Genomic DNA, 21,650 nt, shown 5'->3' with positions numbered 1-21,650 from the left:
TCGGGCCAACAAAGAAGAGAAAGCTAGTGCATTTAATTGTATTAACAAAATATTGCTATTATTGGATCTGGTTGTATCTCCTTTTCATATATACAGTTGAAGTTTGTTTATTTTTTGTTTATTTTTTTCCCCAATTTCTGTTTCAAGAGTTCCCACTTAGATATGCTTGGTGTTTAAAGCAGGTTTGGCATGCTGTCCCAGGAGAGAACCCTGAGCTCGGAGATATTTGAGCCCAGGGCTCCCGCCCGGTCGATAAGCATATCAGGAGATCCGAGATCAGGTAGGTCTCGAGAGCTCCCCCTTTAGAAAAGGGAGAAAAAGGAGGAGATGGGGTGGAAGGGGGGATTCTTCCAAACGAAGATAGAGCAGTAGGGAGAAAATGATCCATTTATAGTAAACTAGGATCACTCTGATTGGATTATTACTGATTACAGATGAGCGGCCAAATGTGCTCCATAATATCACGTGCTCCTCTTGAAATTAGTTTATGAAACTTCACTTAATGGAGAGAAGATTTCTTCATCACATTTCTAAACATATTAGTTTAATAACTCATCTCTAATAACTGTTTTATTTATCTTTGTCATGATGACAGTAAATAATATTTGACTAGATATTTATCAAGACACTTCTATACAGCTTAAAGGGACATTTAAAGACTTAACTAGGTTAATTAGGTTAACTAGGCAGGTTAGGGTAATTAGGAAAGTTATTGTTTATCGATGGTTTGTTCTGTAGACTATTGGGAAAAAATTTAGCTTAAAGGGGCTGATAATTTTGACACTAAAATGGGTTTTAAAAAATTAAAAACTGCTTTTATTCTAGCCAAAATAAAACAAATAAGACAGAAGAAAAAACATTATCAGACTTACTGTGAAAAATTCCTTGCTCTGTTAAACATCATTTAGGAAATATTTAGAAAAATAAGGGGTTAATACATCTGACTTCAACTGTGTGTATAAGAAAAAGCCTCAAACAAAGCAGACCAAAATGGTCCTAGGAATGGACGCATCCAGAACATATGGCCCATCTCTGTGGCACCTAGAACATGTTGGATCAATTTCTGGGAACATTCTTGACACTTTGCTTTCAGAAAAAGTGCAGCCTATGAATTATCTTAAATTGTAATAAACCGTGTTTGACGCAGACAGATGTTGAGTGAATTTGCTTAACTGTTGATTGCCAGACTGCCTCTGGAACTGTATTTCCTAAGTCATCTTCCCACTGTTTCTTTAAAAAAATCTAAAGATGGTGCGGCTGCTGTTTGAATCAGACTGTACACCTTTGATATCAGACCACCCTCAGATGCACTTAAGTCAAAGATCTCCACAAACCATCTGCTTATGGGAGGAGCTGACTGTGTACTAAAATACCTTTCACTAGGCTTCCTACCTGTAGATATCTGAAGAAATGTGATTTAGGAATATCCAATTTAGTCAAATGCTTAAATGACATGAAATGACTTCCTTGAAAAAAGTCCCTTGCATATCTGAGTTCCTTTCTAAACCAGATCTGAAAAGCATGATCAATTAAGGATGGTGGAAACAATGCCATGTACAATACGAGTACGAGTATTTTACCTAAGTATTGATCCGATACCCGATACTGGTATTGGTACATCCCTACATTAGACTTTAAACTGTATCAGAGAGGAAGGTTTACACCAACTAATGGATTCATTTTATTTTCAACATGCCCGACCGAGCTTTGAATATAAAAAATACACTGCATGACTACTTTTACTTTCTGGATGAAGCTTTCAGAGAAACAAAAACACTGTTTTACCCCGAGGACGCATTTCCTGGGTAAAGATAAAGTCAAGTCTAAACAAAATGTCACAGCATAATTTAGACAAATACTAGGGTTAATTGGTGTCTTGGGAAAAGCTCTCCCACATTTACAGCCCTACAAGCACCAGAGCCTAGCTTATTTATGGATAATCAGGCAAAATACGAACTCAGGTACAATAAAAGCCACAATTATAGGCAGAATTCAATCTCGCCGTACTCTAGACACACTGACAGATTGTGTCTTTAAAATCCCTTTCGCTGCAGCTCTTGGATGGGAGGCGGGGGGACACTTTCCCTTTTGTTCGGCATGAACCTAGAAAAACCCATCCAGCTCGGCGTCCAAGGTCTGGGCACAGCCGCGCTGGAAACCCAGACACAGCGGATGGAATTGCCATGGGAACGAGCCCCTTGACAACGATTTCATACTCAACAGAAGAAAAGAGAGCAATATCTCTCCAGTCTGTTTCTCTCCCCTTTATTCGCTTTCTTTTGAGATTCTCTCTCATACTCATATTCTCTCTCATCATCATCTTCGCACTCTCTCTCTCTCTCTCTCTCTCTCTCGTGCTTTCCATCTTTCTTTGATCCTAATTTGGATTATATGCCATTTCATTTTTACAAGACTAATGTAATTTCCTTTATTGAGGAAGCGGGCGTTAACCCTCTGATGGTACAAGCGCAGTCAGTGTGGGGTTTTTGTAAAAGTGCTATTGAAGAAGCAATTTGGGCTCCTCTAAAATACCATTTTTGCACTTCTTCTGAATGTTGTTTTGATTATATGCCATTTTATCTTATAACTCAATTATGATTTTGAGTTTGCACTATTAACGCATACAACTGCACTCAATCTGCTCCGGCCATTATACTGTTGTTTGCACACAAGCCAATTGCACTAGGCACTTTTTGCATAATAAGCACAATTTTACACAATTAACTACTATACATTGTTTACATCTGTTTACATTACTCCACAATCAGTATTATACATTGTTTACATTCATATATATATATATATATATATATATATATATATATATATATATATATATATATATATATATATATATATATATATATTATTTCATAGTTATACTTCTGTCACTTCTGTGTATATATATGTGTATACAGTTGAAGTCAGAATTATTAGCCCCCCCCCCCTTTGATTTTTTTTTCTTTTTTAAATATTTCCCAAATTATGTTTAACAGAGCAAGAAAATTTTCACAGTATGTCTGATAATATTTTTTCTTCTGCAGAAAATTTTATTTCGGCTAGAATAAAAGCAGTTTTTAATTTAAAAAAAAAAAACATTTGAAGGTCAATATTTTTTGCCCCTTTAAGCAATTTTTTTCGACAATCTACAGAACAAACCATCGCTATACAATAACTTGCCTAATTACCCTAACCTGCCTAGTTAACCTAATTAACCTAGTTAAGACTTTAAATGTCACTTTAAGCTGTATAGAAGTGTCTTGAAAAATATCTAGTCAAATATTATTTACTGTCATCATGACAAAGATAAAATAAATCAGTTATTAGAAATGAGTTATTAAAACTATTATGTTTAGAAATGTGTTAAAAATCTCTCCATTAAACAGAAATTGGGGAAAAAATAAACAGGGGGGCTAATAATTCAGGGGGGCTAATAATCCTCACTTCAACTGTATGTGTATATTCTGTGTATACATAATATCTACAAAATATATGATGTGTAGATTATGTGTATGACTTCACTGTGGATGGCAAAGTAAGAATTTCATTGTACAGGGAAACTTGTTGCCTTACTGTGCACATGACAATAAACGAATTGAATTGAATTGAATTGCTTTAAAGTGCCATAGAGTGCATTGATTCAGTGTATTATATTGTTCTGTGATAGCTACATAGTAGGTTTGTGGCAAAAACATTAAACAAAAACCGTTTTGTATGCTTATTTATAACCCAGAATTAAAAAAGTTTGCTTTTGACCATTTTTGGAACAGTCATGAAAATTAATTAGATCCACTCTGATCTCATTGGGTTGAGAAAAGTCTTGTCACCTATCCAAGTTTTAGGAACAACAAATAATAGCTTGACTTCTAGTTGATCATTTGGTATCAGAAGTGGCTTATTTGAAAGGCCTCTAAATTATGCTTATTTTAGCAAAATTAAATATGATCATGCCTTCATTTTTAATTATTTAATTAGGACAGTAAGGTCTGACTTTGCTTAGACAAAAGTCTCGTCACAGAACAGAAATAATGTACAGTATAGAATATAAAGTCATGCTGCAGTGAGAAAAGAGTGAATATTGTGTCTGACTCCCATTAGCTAGAAGGACTGCATCCATACATCTCTGCAAAAACTCAAATCACTTATTAATAAAGTCGACTGGAATGGCACAGAAAGCTCATCAAGATTCTTTGGATTCATCTTCAATGCCTCTTCCAGTGGTGTAGTCCTAAAAAAAAAGGGGTGTACTATTACCCACCCAACCCGCCCATACTGTTTTATAATTTTACCAGAACGTTTCAGCGAGACATCATTCAGTTGACTTTGAAAAACTCACAAAATTTTCTCGCAGCTGCTGAGGTCGTCAGGGGGCGGGGAATGGCGCAAAATATAAACAAAAATGCACCAATTGTAACAAATTAAGATGAGAGTTAAAAAAAAACATTTGGTATTCAGTTAAGGGATGCGAATACACATAAATTATGGAAGTCTAATCAGCAAAACAAGTGAGTATACCGAGGGTCTACGCAATTATTGATCCTCTGAAGTCGTAATACCCAAACAGCTAGTGAAAAAAAGTAAGCATACTGAGTATACGTGCGTATAGCCCCAACTACACCACTGGCCTCCTCCATGTTACCCCAGACATGGTCAATAATGTTCATGTCTGGTAACTGGGCTGGCCAATCCTGGAGCACCTTGACCTTCTTTGTTTCAGGAACTTTGATGTGGAGGCTGAAGTATGAGAAGGAGCGCTATCCTGCTAAAGAATTTGCCCTCTCCTGTGGTTTGTAATGTAATGGGCAGCACAAATGTCTTGATACCTCAGGCTGTTGATGTTGCCATCCACTCTGCAGATCTCTCGCACGCCCCCATACTGAATGTAACCCCAAACCATGATTTTCCCTTCACCAAACTTGACTGATTTCTGTGAGAATCTTGGGTTCATGTGTGTTCCAGTAGGTCTTCTGCAGTATTTGTGATGATTGGGATGCAGTTCATCAGGTGATTCATCAGAAAAATCTACCTTCTGCCTCTTTTCCAAATGATCAACTAGAAGTCAAGTTATTATTTGGTGCTCTTACAACTGGGAATCACGACAAGACTTTTGTCAGGTAGTGTACTGTATCTGGGTCAGAAATAACCCAAACGCAAAGCATATTACATCGTTTTTGTATCTCTTTAAAAAAAAAATAGTACAATTTGAAGCTCCTAAAATTGAAAACGGTATATTTTATAGAAATGTATATCCTCTCCTGGACATAGAAATTCTCTCCTGCTGGTCAAAACAGACCTGAATGCAGTAAAAAACATTTTAATAATGCGAATACATTTTTATTCAGTGTAAAAGCTCAATGGATGATAAAAGGTTCTTTTATATATGCCAATATAGAGCCTTTGTATTCAAGTGTGAATAAGATTTTCATCAAACCACCCACACCAGTGTCCATATGCGAGACCGTATGTTGTGTGAGAGTGTGAGACTGTTTTCAGAGTAAAAAAAAAAACAACAACAGCGACAATGAAAGCTTTTAAATGCTTTTCATGTGAACTTCCCCAGAAAGTGATCCATTTATAATTAAAATAAATCTAAATGTAATCTACTAATGACAGTCAACAGCATGATTTACTTAAAGGGACAGTTCACACAAAAATGAAAATTCTGTCATCATTTTACTTGTTAGAAACCAGAGTTTCTTTCTTCTGTTGAACACAAAAGAAGCTTTTGAAGAAAGCTGAAATTATAATAATAACAATAATAATAATAATAATAATAATAATAAAATTAACAATAATAATAATAATAATAATAATAATAAAATTATTATTATTATTATTAATAATAATAATAATAATAATAATAATAATAATAACAATAATAGTAATAATAATAATAATAATAATACTAATAATAATAATAATAATAATAATAATAATAATACTAATAATAATAATAATAATAATAATAACAATAATAATAACAACAACAACAACAACAACAACAACAACAACAACAACAACAACAACAACAACAACAACAACAACAACAACAACAATAATAACAACAACAACAATAATAATAATAATAATAATAATAATAATAATAATAATAATAATAATAATAATAATAATACATTTTAATTATAATGTGCTTTTCTCAGACTCAAAGCACTGAAAACTGATAACCATTGACCTCCATAGTATTTGGGTTTTTTCTAGTATGGAAGTCAACGGTTGCAAGTTTTCAGGTCTTCTTTTGTGTTAAACAGAAAAAAGAAATTCAGACAGGTTCATAACCACTCGAGACTGAGTAAATAGAGTGAGTACATTTACATTTTTGGAAAAATTATCCCTTTAATATTTTGATTAAAGCAAAGCTCCCGTCTATAAAACTAAAGGCAAGTAATATTACCTTATGAATCTTGCTTTCAATAATAAGTTTGATATAGTGGAGATGACATCTGATTATATGTTTTATTTGTTATTCGTACTGGAAACAACAGTTATGCTAGTTCATTCAAATGGAAAAAAGAGTTAGGTTTACAAAACATATTTATATATATATATATATATATATATATATATATATATATATATATATATATATATATATATATATATATATATATATATATATATACACACATACATACATACATACATACATACATATATACAAATCTGCAGCACTTGCGTGATGCTATCAATATCATGTCAAATGTTATATAACGAGCTGGTGTTTTTCCGATACTGATAAACTTCCAGTGACCTGTTATTGTGAATTTTTTCCCATTTTATACGGTTCCTTTTACAGCATCGATGTTGTAATGTAATTCAAATGCAATCAGTTAAACAGACTTTGGCATTCATTTAGTTGTTCAAGCGTAAAATGAGACAAAAAGCCGTTTACTCGCGCACGGCTGTCAGAATCGGCAGGCTAGCGAAAAAGCTCCATTGAATATACTGGGGTAAAATAATTGCTCATATTATAAAGACATGGCGGGGAAAATGTAATGCAGTGCTTCTTGTACAATCTAAGACCCACTTTATATATCGGATATCACTCAGCCAGTGGAGATCGCTGATTTTTAAAGAAAACTGACCTTAAATGCGCCCATTTTGCATTGGCATACAGTTCACCGGAAACTATTAACCCAGGTTACTGGCAAATTAAAAGTCCTATTAGCATGCATCGGCATATACCCTATTTGGAGCAAAATCTCTGAGGAATATTTCCAGTACCTTGTTGAATACGACTAGTAAGGTGTACCTAATAAAATGGCCAGTGAGTGTATATGTATGCATCTGTTTCTCTATTAAAATAATCAACGCTCAAGTCCTGTTGCCCTCAAGTGAACTATCTCGAACACGACTCTCAATCAATAACCACGCAATTCTCCCAGCGACTCATTTCCAAGTGACTCGATCAAGAAATATTAAAGATGTTTTATTCCGTGGTCTGTTAAAGCGTGTGTTTTTCCTGCAAGACTTGCATATTTTCCCCCCGCTTTGATTGTTCTCTGTTTTGTGCTTAGGCATTGCCAGCGGCCTGAATATTTGTGGCAGAGGCTCGTCGCTGCGACAGGAGAGAAGAAGCTAATCTTCGCTCACATCCGGCAAAGCGTAATCCTTTCAAAGTGGCACCTCGTGCGAGAGAAGAACAAAAAAATTACCATTCATCTTCCATCAGGGCGCGCAGCAAAAGCCGCGTTTCATCTCCTCAAACTGACTCAGCTGAGGAAAAAGGTGCCGAATGCGCGCTCCGACAGCGAATGTGACATCTGATTTGTAGGCTGTCTAATCACAGGAGAGGTGAACACCTTCTCTCAGAGAAGAAGCAGCAGAGAAGAGTCTGTCCTAATTGTACGTGAGGAAAAAAAGCCGCCCAGAGATCACAGAGGGGAAAGGAAAAAGTGACGAATAATGCGGAAGAACGTCGTAATTAAGTTTGGAATGCACTAAGGCGTTCCAATTATCCAAATGAGATTTAATTGAGCACAAGAGAGGATTCTCGGTCCTAATTAGGTTACCAAAATATTGAAGCTTCGTTCGTATTAATCATGTTCCTAGCGCAGGATGATGATGACACAGGTAGAGTCAACAGCTGCAGGAGTCAGAAAGGGGCAATTATCTGCACAGTAGCTTCGTGGGACTTTTAAGCTGAAGGAAATTACAGATCTATAGGTCGTTTTTCTGTTACAGGATGAAAAAACATGTAATTGTGACTTTTTCTGTCACAGTTCAGGCTGTTTCTGTGCAATTCTGCATTTTATAGCAATTTTTTTCTGAATTTGCAACTTATTGGTGCTTTTTGGCTTATATATAAGGTGGAATTAACTATTATGCACTTGCATTAAAATATAAATACAGTGTACTTACTGTGTTCATAATGTATTGCAGAACACTTGGGGTGCCCTTGAGTTGGGGTTACAGTCAGGTTTGGTGGTATGGGTAGATTTAGATTAGATTAGATTAGATTAGATTAGATTAGATTAGATTAGATTAGATTAGATTAGGTTAGATTCAACTTTATTGTCATTGCACATGTACAAGTACAAGGCACCCATTTAAGGGTGGGTTAAGGGGTAAGGGATGGACAACAGTGTAATTAAAGATGTAATTTCAATTTCAATTTATTTAAAGGATAACCAGGTGACACGGTGGCTCAGTGGTTACCACAGCAGGAAGGTCACTGGTTCGAACCCTAGCTGGGTCAGTTGGCATTTCTGTGTGGAGTTTGCATGTTCCCCTCATGTTGGTGTGGGTTTCCTTCGGGTGCTCCTGTTTCCTGCACAGTCCAAAGACATGCGGTATAGGTGAAATGGATAAACTAAATTGGCCAGTGTGTGTGAATGAGTGTGTATGGGTGTTTCCTAGAACTGGGTTGCAGCTGGAAGGGCGTCAGCTGTGTAAAACATATGCTGGATAAGTTGGCGGTTCATTCCGCTGATGAATAAAGGGACTAAGCCAAAGGATAATGAATGAATGAATGAATGAATGAATGTAAGGGTTACCTCTAACTTTGAATGAAATTTAATTTCTGCCATTTCTCTTTTCAGACAGAAATTTCTTAATGTGACCAGAGATGATAAAACAGATGAAAGAGCCATTAACCCATCAACCAACAGCACCCTACCCTGTAAAAATTGCTGGGTTCCACACAACTGATTTGTGTAGGGGACAACATGATGGAATTATTTATTCATTCATTTTCGTTTTAGTCCCTTTATTAATCAGGGGTCGCCACAGAGGAATGAACCACCAACTTATCCAGCACATGTTTTACAAAGCGGTAACCCTTCCAGCCGAAACCCATCACTGGGAAACATCCACACACACTCATTCACACACATACACTATAGACAATTCAGCCTACCCGAGCACCCGGAGGAAACCCACGTGAACATGAGGAGAACATGCAAACTCCACACAGAAACGCCAACTGACCCAGCCGAGGCTCGAACCAGCGACCCTGTGAGGCGAACGTGCTACCAATTGCGCCACCGCATCGCCACCAAGAAATAGTCTATAATTAATGAGTATGGGTGTGAATCTACACTGGTCTCACGGTTCAGTTCGGTTACGATTATCATGCCATCGATTCGTTTCAATTCGATATCTCAGTGCTTTGACAATGCTTTCCATACATACTTAGGTTTTTTCTTCACAACACAAGAATTTTTTTACTAAAATCTATAAATAAATTTATATATTATTTGTAATATAATTTAGTTCTTTAATACAGCAGTAACATATATGATCTGTACCTTTAATTTGACCTGCTCAAAGAAAACACTCTTTCTGAATGTATCAAACAAAACTCCACCACATGCACAGAAGACAGCATGAGCATTTATAGCAAATAATCATGTAAATATTATCCCGCTTGCTTTGTGAGTGCTGACGGGCGAGGTCTTACACCCCTATGATTGGTTATTGTCTTCACCTGCTCAACAGAAAGGGCTGCGATCGGCTTCAGAAATGAAAGCGCTGTTCACCGATGGTGGGAAGAACAGCCGCGGTTACAGTCTGTATGTGGATAATACGCGGTTATCACAGGTAATCCGTAATAGACACAGTGGAGAAAACTCGATCTTCACACACGCTCGTGTCTGGATCCACAAGTATCGCTTTAACAGCCAAGAGGAGAGGAAATGTTCCCTCACAAACAGGCCAGCGGGTCAAATGTCCAAAGTGAGAGAGAGAGGTAAAGATGGAGTTTTACAGCATTTCTCCGTAATAGTGAAATAGCGGCTCGTATGCTGTGCCGCCTTCATAGTAGTAAGTGCGGTATTTACTCGCCCTCGCCTCCTTCGCCATAGTATTCTACTGCGACATCACGCATAGGAGATAAGTGACGTCAGTACGTAGTAACCGGTTATGATCTATTACTGAACTAATATCAATCATTTTGACACCCCTAGAAACGAGTAACGATGCAGCACATAAAAGCCTAGTGGTTAGTGCGCTGACATATGGTGCAGTAGCACTTCAGGGCGTCCTGAGTTCAAATCCCGGCTCGAGGACATTTCTCGTCCCTAACCCCTCTCTCTCTCCCACTTCGCTTCCTGTCTGAAATACTGTCTTATCCACTTAATAAAGGCAAAAAGGGCAAAAATAAATCTTTAAAAAATAATAAATCTATCTGAGTAAAGGTAATAAACTCATTGAAAATATGTACTCAAGTAAAAGTGACAGTAGGAGAAAAAAATACTCCAGTAGAGTACAGATACAGCCTTTTAGTACTTAAGTACAGTAGTGAAGTAGTTCTACTTCGTTACTATACATCTCTGCAAACAGCAAATGCCATTTTTGTGACTGTAGCAACCTTTGCACAAGCAAACACTGTATCCTCCACCCCCCCCCAAAAAAAAATCTGAAATTGGGCAGATTTTGTTCCCTAAAGCAGCTTGGAGCAGTAATAAAGGCGTCCTGCTGATGGCCTTATGACGCTGAGGAGCAACAGTGAGTCTCTAACAGTGGTTTTTGCAAGGGGTCGCAGGAGACGAGCCCGTGATGTGATGCACCAGATTCACAACAGCAGCTCTGTGTGCGTCGACTCCTGAGGCGTCTGCAACTGATTAATGACACTTTCTCTGCTCTTACATTCCTTTCTTAAAGGGCGTTCACACTGACAGCGATACGCGTCTGTAAGGCAATCATTTGTAATGAGTGTTGGCAATTTCTGGCAACATTAGCAACGGGAGGCGTCAGCAGGACCGCCTACTGGCAGTATAGATTAGCATACTAACATCCTCCTCATAGTTATTCAGCTGTGTTTAGTTCATATAGTCTGTACAGTAGGAGATTCTCTTGTATGAATGGGATATATTTGGGAAAAAAAAGGACAGCAGAGAACAAAGCAGAACGCAATGCACTCCAATTGACCTTCTAGTTCTGGCAGGGGTTTCTAAAATGTTTAACCCATTCTTGACTCATTATTCGACTAGCATAGTTTCTATATAGATGCTAAATAGATGCTTTTTATTTGCCATTTGTAATGAAGTCATACAACTACATCGAAAAAAATCTGTTGTGTTAATGTTAAAAAATAATAATGAAGCTGAAGTAAAGTGTACAATAATTATTAGATGATTGTTTTTAATTAGGAATCTTTACTAGGCAGCTAACTGAAATAAAAACAGCTAATTCGAATGTTATCACTCGATTGAATGGGCGTTATCAGTGGTTATCAGTGGATAGATATGGGCCAGTAGGGGCCTTCTGCGCCTACTGGTAGACTCAGAAGGCTTTTGTTATCCATCCACGTGGTAAATCAGCTATAAATCACATAAGGCTGCGGCCGGAAGTTAACAAGAATTATTGATATTATTTATTAAATTTACCCCAACCTTAAACCCAACCGTTCACAGTAATGTAAAAACAGATCTGGAGTCTTCTCTATTAGTATAGCTGAATAACCATGATAATTATTGATATTAATTATTAAATTTACCATTAATTGTATTTTATTTAACGTCTACCCCTACCCCAAACTTGAACCTAACCGTTACAGTAATGTAAGAACAGGTCTAGATCTGGAGTCTGCTCTATTAGTATAGCTGATTAACCATTATATATATATACCAGTATAGCTGATCTATCAGTAGACGCAGAAGGCCCCTACTGGCCCATATCTATCAGCTGATAACATTATCACATTCGAAGCGGGTGAATAAAACTGCAAAATCTATTTAAAAAACTAAAAATGTACATTTAAAAAATAATTATTTAAAAAATAATAATAATAATAATTTAAATATTTTTATATTTATTTAATAAATAAAAATAATTATATAAAATTTATTAAATAAAGAAAATAATTGTCATTATTTAAAATATGATATATATATAAATATATATATATATATATATATATATATATATATATATATATATATATATATATATATATATATATATATATATATAAGTAGAAATTATTTTTTTCTAATTAAAATTAAAGCTACAAGTGGTTAAAAATATTAATTTAATTTATAATAATTTATAATTATAAAAAAATTATAAAAAATAATTTATAGAAATGTAATTTTTTTTTTATTCCTTTTTTTTTAAATACAGTAACCTTCTCTGTCAAATTACTAAAGACCATAGTTTCACTTATTAAAATAAAATGAAATAAAAACTTAAAATATGCTAATTAAAGTGCCAATTAAAGCTAATTAAATAAATGAATAAACAATTTATCGGTACATTAATAATACTAAGTAATAATAATATTAAGTAATACTGCCGGAACCACTAGTTGTTGCATAATAAATATGGTAAAATTCATGTAAGTGTTCTATACATTTTTTTATATACATTTATATGAATACTTAATCTTCGTATTTCCAAAGCATTACATTAACATTTCTTGGAGAACATTCTCTAAATGTTTTTTGTTTGTTTAATTTTTGTGAATTGCAAACTAGTAACACACCAGCAATGTTGTGTCCAGTAAAACTGTGTTAAAGAAAGCCCCGCCTACAGCTAAATCTCATTGGCTGAAAACCACAGTTCGCATAACAACAACAATGTTAAAATCAACTTAATGAAAGCAATGAAAGATGTTTTTTCTTCCACAAAAAGAAATAATTTATATGAGAACTCTTAGAAATGGATGGCATTTAACGTCAATAAACAATTGAACAAAGTTGTGATTTTCTCTGTAAGATTGACATTTAGATTTAAAATTACAAAGTAAAAGTCATGCACACAATAATTGCTCAGTAATCAATATTACACATTTATAAAACAGATGGGTTTAAATTAAAGACAACTTTAAAACTGTTCAGATCAAGCAGCAGAAATTATCAGGATTTTCGCTTTCAGTGTGAACACACACGTTGCGTTAAATTTATTCAAGTCTATGTTTCACTTCCCTTACTTCCCCATACTTCCTAGTAAAATCCCTCATAATATATTTTATTTTTATATATATATATATATATTGGAATCCTCCAGTGGTAAAACTTTTACATTAAGTTGAAGTTCAACATTTATGCTAAATATTGTTATGCAGAAAAAAAGCTGTGCAAATATCCTTCACGTATTTCTTAATTTTGTTTGTTGTTTTTTCTACACAAATTATTTAAAACATAAATGATATAAACTCCTAAAATAGGAGCATAAGAGACACAAGGTTTCATACAGTAATTGTATACAGTTTTCCCTATAGAATTGCAGGCATTTGGGGTCAGACATTTTAAAATAAAGGTTGCATTAGTTAACGTATTTACTAACATGAACAAAGTATAACAATACTTGTACAACATTTATTAATCACAGTTAAACATTTACTAATGCATTGTCCAAATTCATACTTGTTAACATAGTGCTAACTATATAGACATGTGCAGGTATAAGATACTGATGGTATGATAACCTTGGATAAAAATATCACAGTTTCAGGGTATCATGGTATTGTGATTACTGCTCTAAAAAAAAAAAAAAAAAAAAAAAATATATATATATATATATATATATATATATATATATATATATATATATATATATATATATATATATATATATATATAAAAAAAAAATATATATATATATATATATAAATGTCCGGGTAAAAAACAACAACTTAAAAAAAAATTACATTTTTTGAAAGATTTATAATTTTTAGAAACAGTAAACATGTCAGGTTAAATAATTCAAATGAATCATTGAATCATTGATCATTGACATTGACTGCTGTCTTCATTTGTTTCAAAAACAGATATATTTACTATTTAAAATGGCATCTTTAGATATTTTTTTTCTGCTGGAGATACTGTTGTCCTAAAAAACAAAACAAATCAGTAAACAAAAAATCTTACACATACCTTAGGAAAGGTATTACAGAAAATGCTGGCGGTTTTAAAACCTTGCCTTTTCCAAACCATGGTATACCTTGAAAACGTGCCTATGCCTATGCTAACATCTTATTTATATATTTGACATCACAATCACACTGGACAACCAAATGCAATTGTTTAAGTCTTTTAGCAGACTTGCTAATTCTCAACACCTGTCCTCAGGAGGCTTGACATTAAATGAAAATAAAATAGATGCATATACACAACATTATAATTCTTTACATGAAATTGCAAAAGCAAAAGTGACATGATCAACCAAACTAAAAGTAGACTATTTCTGCAATCACTGCTGTTTTGCTTTTAACCACTTTTAAAGAACACTACTAAAAACATTTATATTACGTTCTAATTTTAGGCAAATCATTTCACAATTTGGTTCCCTTAACAAAGAAAAGAGATTGACCAAAAGGGGTCTTACACTTTGGTACAAGACAGTCACTATTAGCAGTTGCTCGTGTGACTCTGTTTAATACTCTAACATGAACAACTGTATTTCCAATTAACGTTAACTAACATGAACAAATACTGTAATAAATGTTTTGTTCATCCTATGTTCATGTTAGTAAATGCATTAACTAATGCAACCTTTATTTAAAGTGTTACCCATTTCGGTATATATTTAGCTATGCCTATTTAATTGTTTAAAATAATTCTCCTATCCATAAAATAAATAACACCAAACTGGTTTTGACATTGACAACCATTAAAATGAATGTTATACACAAAAGAGCTGCATGATATTGGGAAAATCTGACATAACGAATATTTTGTTTCTCTGCGATATCAGAATAGTCAGAATTATTACCCACCCTTTGGTTTTTTTCTTTTATAAATATTTCCCAAATGATGTTTGACATAGCAGGGAAATTTTCACAGTATGTCTGATAATATTTTTTCTTCTGGAGAAAGTCTTATTTGTTTTATTTAGGCTAGAATAAAAGCAGTTTTTAATTTTTTAAAACCACTTTAAGAACAAAATTATTGGCTACTTTAAGCTATATTTTTTTCGATAGTCTACAGAACAAACCATCTTTATACAATAACTTTTAGCCTATTAATTACCCTAACCTGCCTAGTTAACCTAATTAACCTAGTTAAGCCTTTAAATGTCACTTTAAGCTGTATAGAAGTGTCTTGAAAAATATCTAGTCAAATATTATTTACTGTCATCATGACAAAGATAAAATAAATCAGTTATTAGAAATGAGTTATTAAAACTATTAGAAATGTGTTGGAAAAATCTTCTCTCTGTTAAACAGAAATTGGGGGGAAAAATAACAGGGGGGCTAATAATTCAGACTTCAACTGTATATAGAGATATACTTTGTTATACTTTTGGTCACGCTTTATTTTAAGGTTCAGTTCTCGCTCTTAGCAAACTATTTTGACTTTTGTGTCAATAAACTCTGCATTTTCTCCTTATTAATAGTTGTTAAGGTAGGTTTGGGGATTAGAGATCATATAGAACATGTGCTTTATAAGTACTAATAAGCAGCCAACATCTCAAGAGCATGCATGCTAATAAGCAACTAGTTAATAGTGAGAATTTGTCCCTAAAGTGTTACAGAATGTATTAATTTAGATTGACTGAGATGATTCTGTAGGGGAGTGAATTATGCATAACATGCAATACAAGCAAAGATAAATGCAACAAAGCAAAGATAAAAGTGAAATAAACTGGATGCATTTTAGTTTTGTATATGTAAATGGAAAAATTACACTGCAAAGTCAACTCAACCAGGGGTGGATGTAACCAATAAGCAAGATATGCGGCTGCTTAGGTCCCCTAGGAAATCTGAGGGCCCCCAAATAAATACCTAGAAGTATAAATTATACCTATAAATTATATGTAACATCATTTTCTGCCATATTTTGTATGAGAAGTGTCTAAAAAAATAAATGTTTAAAAATTTTATATTGTTATAATATATTGTGCGTGTGTATATATATATATATATATATATATATATATATATATATATATATATATATATATATATATATATATGAAGAGTTCAGACGCAAAAGCCGCTAAACGCCACTTCCGCTAAAAATTAGATAATGACATTGAGCGAATGCTTTAGGCACGTATTACATGTTCAACAAATATTTTTGCTTTCAAATAATCTGAATCGCAGCGTCAGCGCATTCAGAAATAACAGTTTGTTAGCAAAAGGCTTTAAACGCCACTTGCCTTTGACAGTAAAAGTTGCTATATCCCGAGAACCAATCAGAAGGCACGAATCAAGAGCGCGAAACAGCGCGTTGAAACTCCGGCTTTTATTCCGCTACAGATTTCGATTTTAAAAAACATAGTTTGATATACTGGATGAGCCTGTCCGACTCTCAGTGAATGGCAAATGAAAACATCCCTTACCTCAAAACATTATAAGCATTATAAGAAAAAAGAAAACACACTGTACAGTCGGAAGTGTAGCATGCATTCATAACGTTTTTTTGCGCAGTGACTCTACTTTCGAATACGTCCGATTTACTATACATTAAACGGCAACTGTGTTTCACTATAGACCAAGTTCAGATGCTGTTTTTTATCCCACGTGGATGCTATGAGGATAAACAAGAGATGAAAAATGTCAAATAAATAAAATCAACGATTTTTGTTTTATAGTGAGCCGACTCTTCTCCTTTTGTTTAGCATTATTTCTTTTGGCTTGTGCAGTTTAATTCACAGAATTTCTACAAAGCATGTTGTACACTGTAAACTCGCTAACGTTTTTGTCACATCCATAACGTATGTTTCTTTTCTTCATTTAAAATATAAAAAATGTTTGCAATGTGTTATTTTGCTGATCTCATAACTCTGTGCTTAGTTGTTTTGGAAAATATGAACAGTTGCTTCATTATAATATTAACATATACGATCTATGTGAATTTATGTTTTGAGATTTTACTGCAAATGTCACATCCATAACACTGGAATTGCTCACTCACACACACACGCATATATATATATATATATATATATATATATATATATATATATATATATATATATATATATATATATATATACATTTGCATGGAATTGCTCATATATATAAGTACACAAGTACACAAGTATAAATATAAATACACACTTATATATATGAGCAATTCCATGCAAATGTCAACCTTGCCATGAACAAAATGAAATATTTGTCAAAATAGCAAAACCGTTTCTGTGTTTTTTGTGTATGTAAGCTGGTATTTTACAGTGATTTGAAAATACTCAAAAATGTCTCTGTCAGTGTTTTCAAACTATTATATTTGATTTACCAAAGTCACTCAAGTGGCAATTTCACATCCGCCACATCCATAACAGAGAAATGTCACATCCATAACGACACTTTTTCATCATAAATGCAAAAATCAAAAAAAATAAATAAATAAAAATCAATCATGTTTGTTCTATAAAGTGCAACTCTTATCTTTTAATTAGCCTTGTTTCTTTTGGGTTGTGCAGTTAAATTCACAGAATTTCAACAAAGTATGTTGTCTACTGTAAACTTGCAATCACATCCATAATGCATGTTTATTTCTCTTATTTAAAATATAAAAATGTTTACAGGTTGATATTTTTCTGCCCTCACAACTCTGTGGCTAATTGTTTTGAAAAATATAAAGAGATGTTTCAGTATAGTGTTAACATATACTTCCTCTGTCAATTTATGTTTTGAGTTTTTTCAGCAAATGTCACATCCATAATGCTGGAATTGCTCATTCATTCATTCATTTTCTTTTCGGCTTAGTGCCTTTATTAATCCGGGGTCGCCACAGCGGAATGAACCGCCAACTTATCCAGCACATGTTTTTACGCAGCGGATGCCCTTCCAGCTGTAACCCATCTCTGGGAAACATCCAAACACACTCATTCACATTCATACACAACGGACAATTTAGCCTACCCAATTCACCTGTTGGACTGTGGGGGAAACCGGAGCACCCGGAGGAAACCCACGCGAATGCAGGGAGAACATGCAAACTCCTCACAGAAACGGCAACTGACCCAGCCGAGGCTTGAACCAGCGACCTTCTTGCTGTGAGGCGACAGCAATACCTACTGCGCCACTGCGATGCCTGCTCATATTTATATTTATAATGTTTAATATTATATATATTTTATATGTATATTGTATATTATATGAACATATATATATATATATATATATATATATATATATATATATATATATATATATATATATATATATATATATATATTTGAACATATATATATATATATATATATATATATATATATATATATATATATATATATATATATATATATATTTGAACATATATATATATATATATATATATATATATATATATATATATATATATATATATATATATATATATATATATATACACATACATACATACACACATACATACATACACACACACACACACACATATATATTTATTTATTTACATTTATATATATTTGATTTTATTTAAACGTCCACAATAAAGTGCTAAAGAAACCTGAGGTAAAGTAGTTGTTTTATATTCGGACATTCGTTCAGTGACACGCTCCCTATATTGTTTACCGCACTACTTTTCAATATTCGGTCTGAAATCGCATCCAATGACTTCAAAACAACATTAGCACTATTTCATTGACTGTCAGTACTTTGATAGTCATTTGGCTGCTATTAGGATTCCCCCATTTAGCATCCTTTTCTGAAATTATATTCTACAATTAATGTCTAAATATAAAACCAACTTTAGCTCAAACTAAAGAAACGAACATCTTATAAAAAAACCGTGGTCTAGCAGTGAAGGTAGCGTGCACGAAGTCTTCCTGCAGCATCACACTTTTCGCATGTGACTCAAACTAAAGCATTGATCTGTGATGAGCTTTACGAAGAGCGTGTGTGTGTCTGTCATAACGGATCGAGACGTTTGCTGTTTCACATCATCACACAGTGGCAAAACTTGCGGCTTGCGGCTTCCTATGATTGATTCCTTATCACAGACGACACTCGTGTTGTGTTTACTTTCAAGCGTGCACGAAGAAAAGAGTAAATAACACCAAAAACCAGACCCGCGCTTACCTGTTGTGAAGGTGTCGACACCAAGTTATAGAGTCCGCAGTAATCCCGCGCATGAACCACAGGAGCAGCTGGTACGAGTCCTGCCGGATGTGATGGTCGTATAACGATGATGATAATAACAATAATAGTAAGTCCGTGGATCAGTCGTCCTGCGGCAGGCGGCAAACGGAGCGCAGAAAACACACTTTGCGCGCTGCTGTTAGGTCATGCTCAAAGTATGTCAGTGCAATGTTCTGCAAGCTCAGGGAAACCACATCCTCTGACATACCTCTTGTGTCCTGCTGCGTGTGTGTGTGTGCGTCTGTCTCGCTCTCTCTCTGACTGTCTGAGATGACAGACCGCGCTGACCCACACACACTTCTCTCTCTCTCTCTCGCTCTCTCTCTCGATTCTTCAGTTCCTGCCCACCGACTGAAGAATCCAACTGAAGAGGAGGAGGAGGTGCTGAGAGAGAGAAAGCGAGAGAGAGAGAGACATAGAGAGAGAGGTGAAAACAGAGAGAGCGCGAACTGATTTTGGAAAAACAAATACTTTATTACAATGTTTATATAAAATGCGTAAATTTTACTTTCACCTTTTAATTTCATACAAAAAAAGAGAAATATCATATGTCTACTAAAATGAGATCGTCCATCAAGCACAGAGCCTCATATTTACATAATTTAAAGTCCACAGAAAGAATAAACATATATGTTTTAATATAGGTTTTGATATATGTTTTTAATATACGTGACATATATAAAATTGGCCGTTTTTCGTATATTATATGTTTTCCTATGTTATAAAGTACCATCACTTGCCTAAAAATGTAGTGCAAGTAGAGTAAAAGTATCTGTTATATATATTACTCAAAGTATGAGTAAAAAGTAGACCTATTCAAAAGTACTCAAGAGTAGTGAGTATTACGCTGTAAAAAGCTGATGCGTTTACATGTAATTCGTGGATGTGTGTAAACGTAACATTCTGTAGTGCTTTTAGTTATTGCCCAGCTGGCACACAATGACATAAGACTTTAATATTAGGTTAGATTTAGGTTGTGATGCCAACGTCTTAAATCAACGTCATATTGATATCAAATACTGACATTTATTCGTCAGGTATGGCAACCAAAATCCTACATCTGGTAGACGTCATTGTTGTAATATCCACACAACATCAAACTGTAACATCAATAGACGTTGATATTTGTTTAATTTTAGGTTGGACGTTGGACATTGACGTAGGCCTGACATTGGCTTCTGACGTCAACCTAATTTTTATTTCCAAGCAAAAGGCAATGTCCCCCAACATTGGGGTCAATCTGACGTCATGTTGATGTCTTGTGCATGCTGGATTAAGGCCATTTTGGTTATCATACAGTAAACATCCGCCATCTTCTTATCAGTGACGTGCATCTAAACAGTCTCTGGGTGATTTACCTTCTATGTGTGATTTAACTGGACAGGAATCACAGGATTGACTTTTCTAATCCCCATAGACTAGAAAAAATAAAGTAGTGACTGCAGGTTGAAGGAAATGTTACGGTTAAGATGGAAACCCTGCTGAAAAATCCAGCTTAAACCGGCCTAGACTGGTTGGCTGGTTTTAGCTGGTTGACCAGCCTGGTTTTAGAGGGGTTTTGGCCATTTCCAGGCTGGTTACCAGCCATTTCCAGCCTGGTCTTAGCTGGTCAGGCTGGAAAACGACCAGCTAAATCTAGCTAAAACCAGCTTGACCAGCCTGGTTTAAGCTGGACATAGCTGGTTTTGGCTGGGCTCCCAGCCTGGCTAGGTGGTCAAGCTGGTTTTAGCTGGTCATTTTCCAGCCTGACCAGCTAAGACCAGGCTGGAAATGGCTGGAAACCAGCCTGGAAATGGCCAAAACCCCTCTAAAACCAGGCTGGTCAACCAGCTAAAACCAGCCAACCAGCCTAGGCTGGTTTAAGCTGGATTTTTCAGTAGGGAACGCTAGAGTTACAGCAACATTTAAAATTTATGACCCTTGTCGGCGCCAATAGCCTAGTGGTTAGTGTGTCGACACATAGCACCCAGGTGCTCGCGGCGACCTGAGTTCGATTCCCGGCTCGAGTTCCTTTGCCTATCCTTCCCCTATTACTGCTCCACTGTCCTATCAATAAAGGTGAAAACCTCTAAAAAAAGAATTATTATTAAAATTTATCACCCTTTCTGTGAATGGTGTTGGCAATGGAGCAGACAAACCACCAAATTATGCCAAA

General features: G+C 34.6%; 1 protein-coding gene across 1 annotated transcript in view; it reads right to left on the bottom strand.

Annotated features, from left to right (window-relative positions):
* The window catches only part of LOC130243405 (raftlin-like), a 227,051-nt gene extending 207,303 nt beyond the window's left edge, over positions 1-19,748 (bottom strand). Inside the window, exon 1 of the mRNA XM_056475567.1 lies at positions 19,436-19,748. The gene's annotated coding sequence lies outside the window, so the exon portion shown is untranslated. The remainder of the gene's footprint in view (positions 1-19,435) is intronic.
* Positions 19,749-21,650: the final 1,902 nt, after the last annotated feature.

The sequence above is a fragment of the Danio aesculapii genome, chromosome 16, assembly GCF_903798145.1.
Source record: "Danio aesculapii chromosome 16, fDanAes4.1, whole genome shotgun sequence".
Lineage (NCBI taxonomy): Eukaryota > Metazoa > Chordata > Actinopteri > Cypriniformes > Danionidae > Danio > Danio aesculapii.
This window is presented reverse-complemented; position numbering and strand designations above follow the sequence as displayed.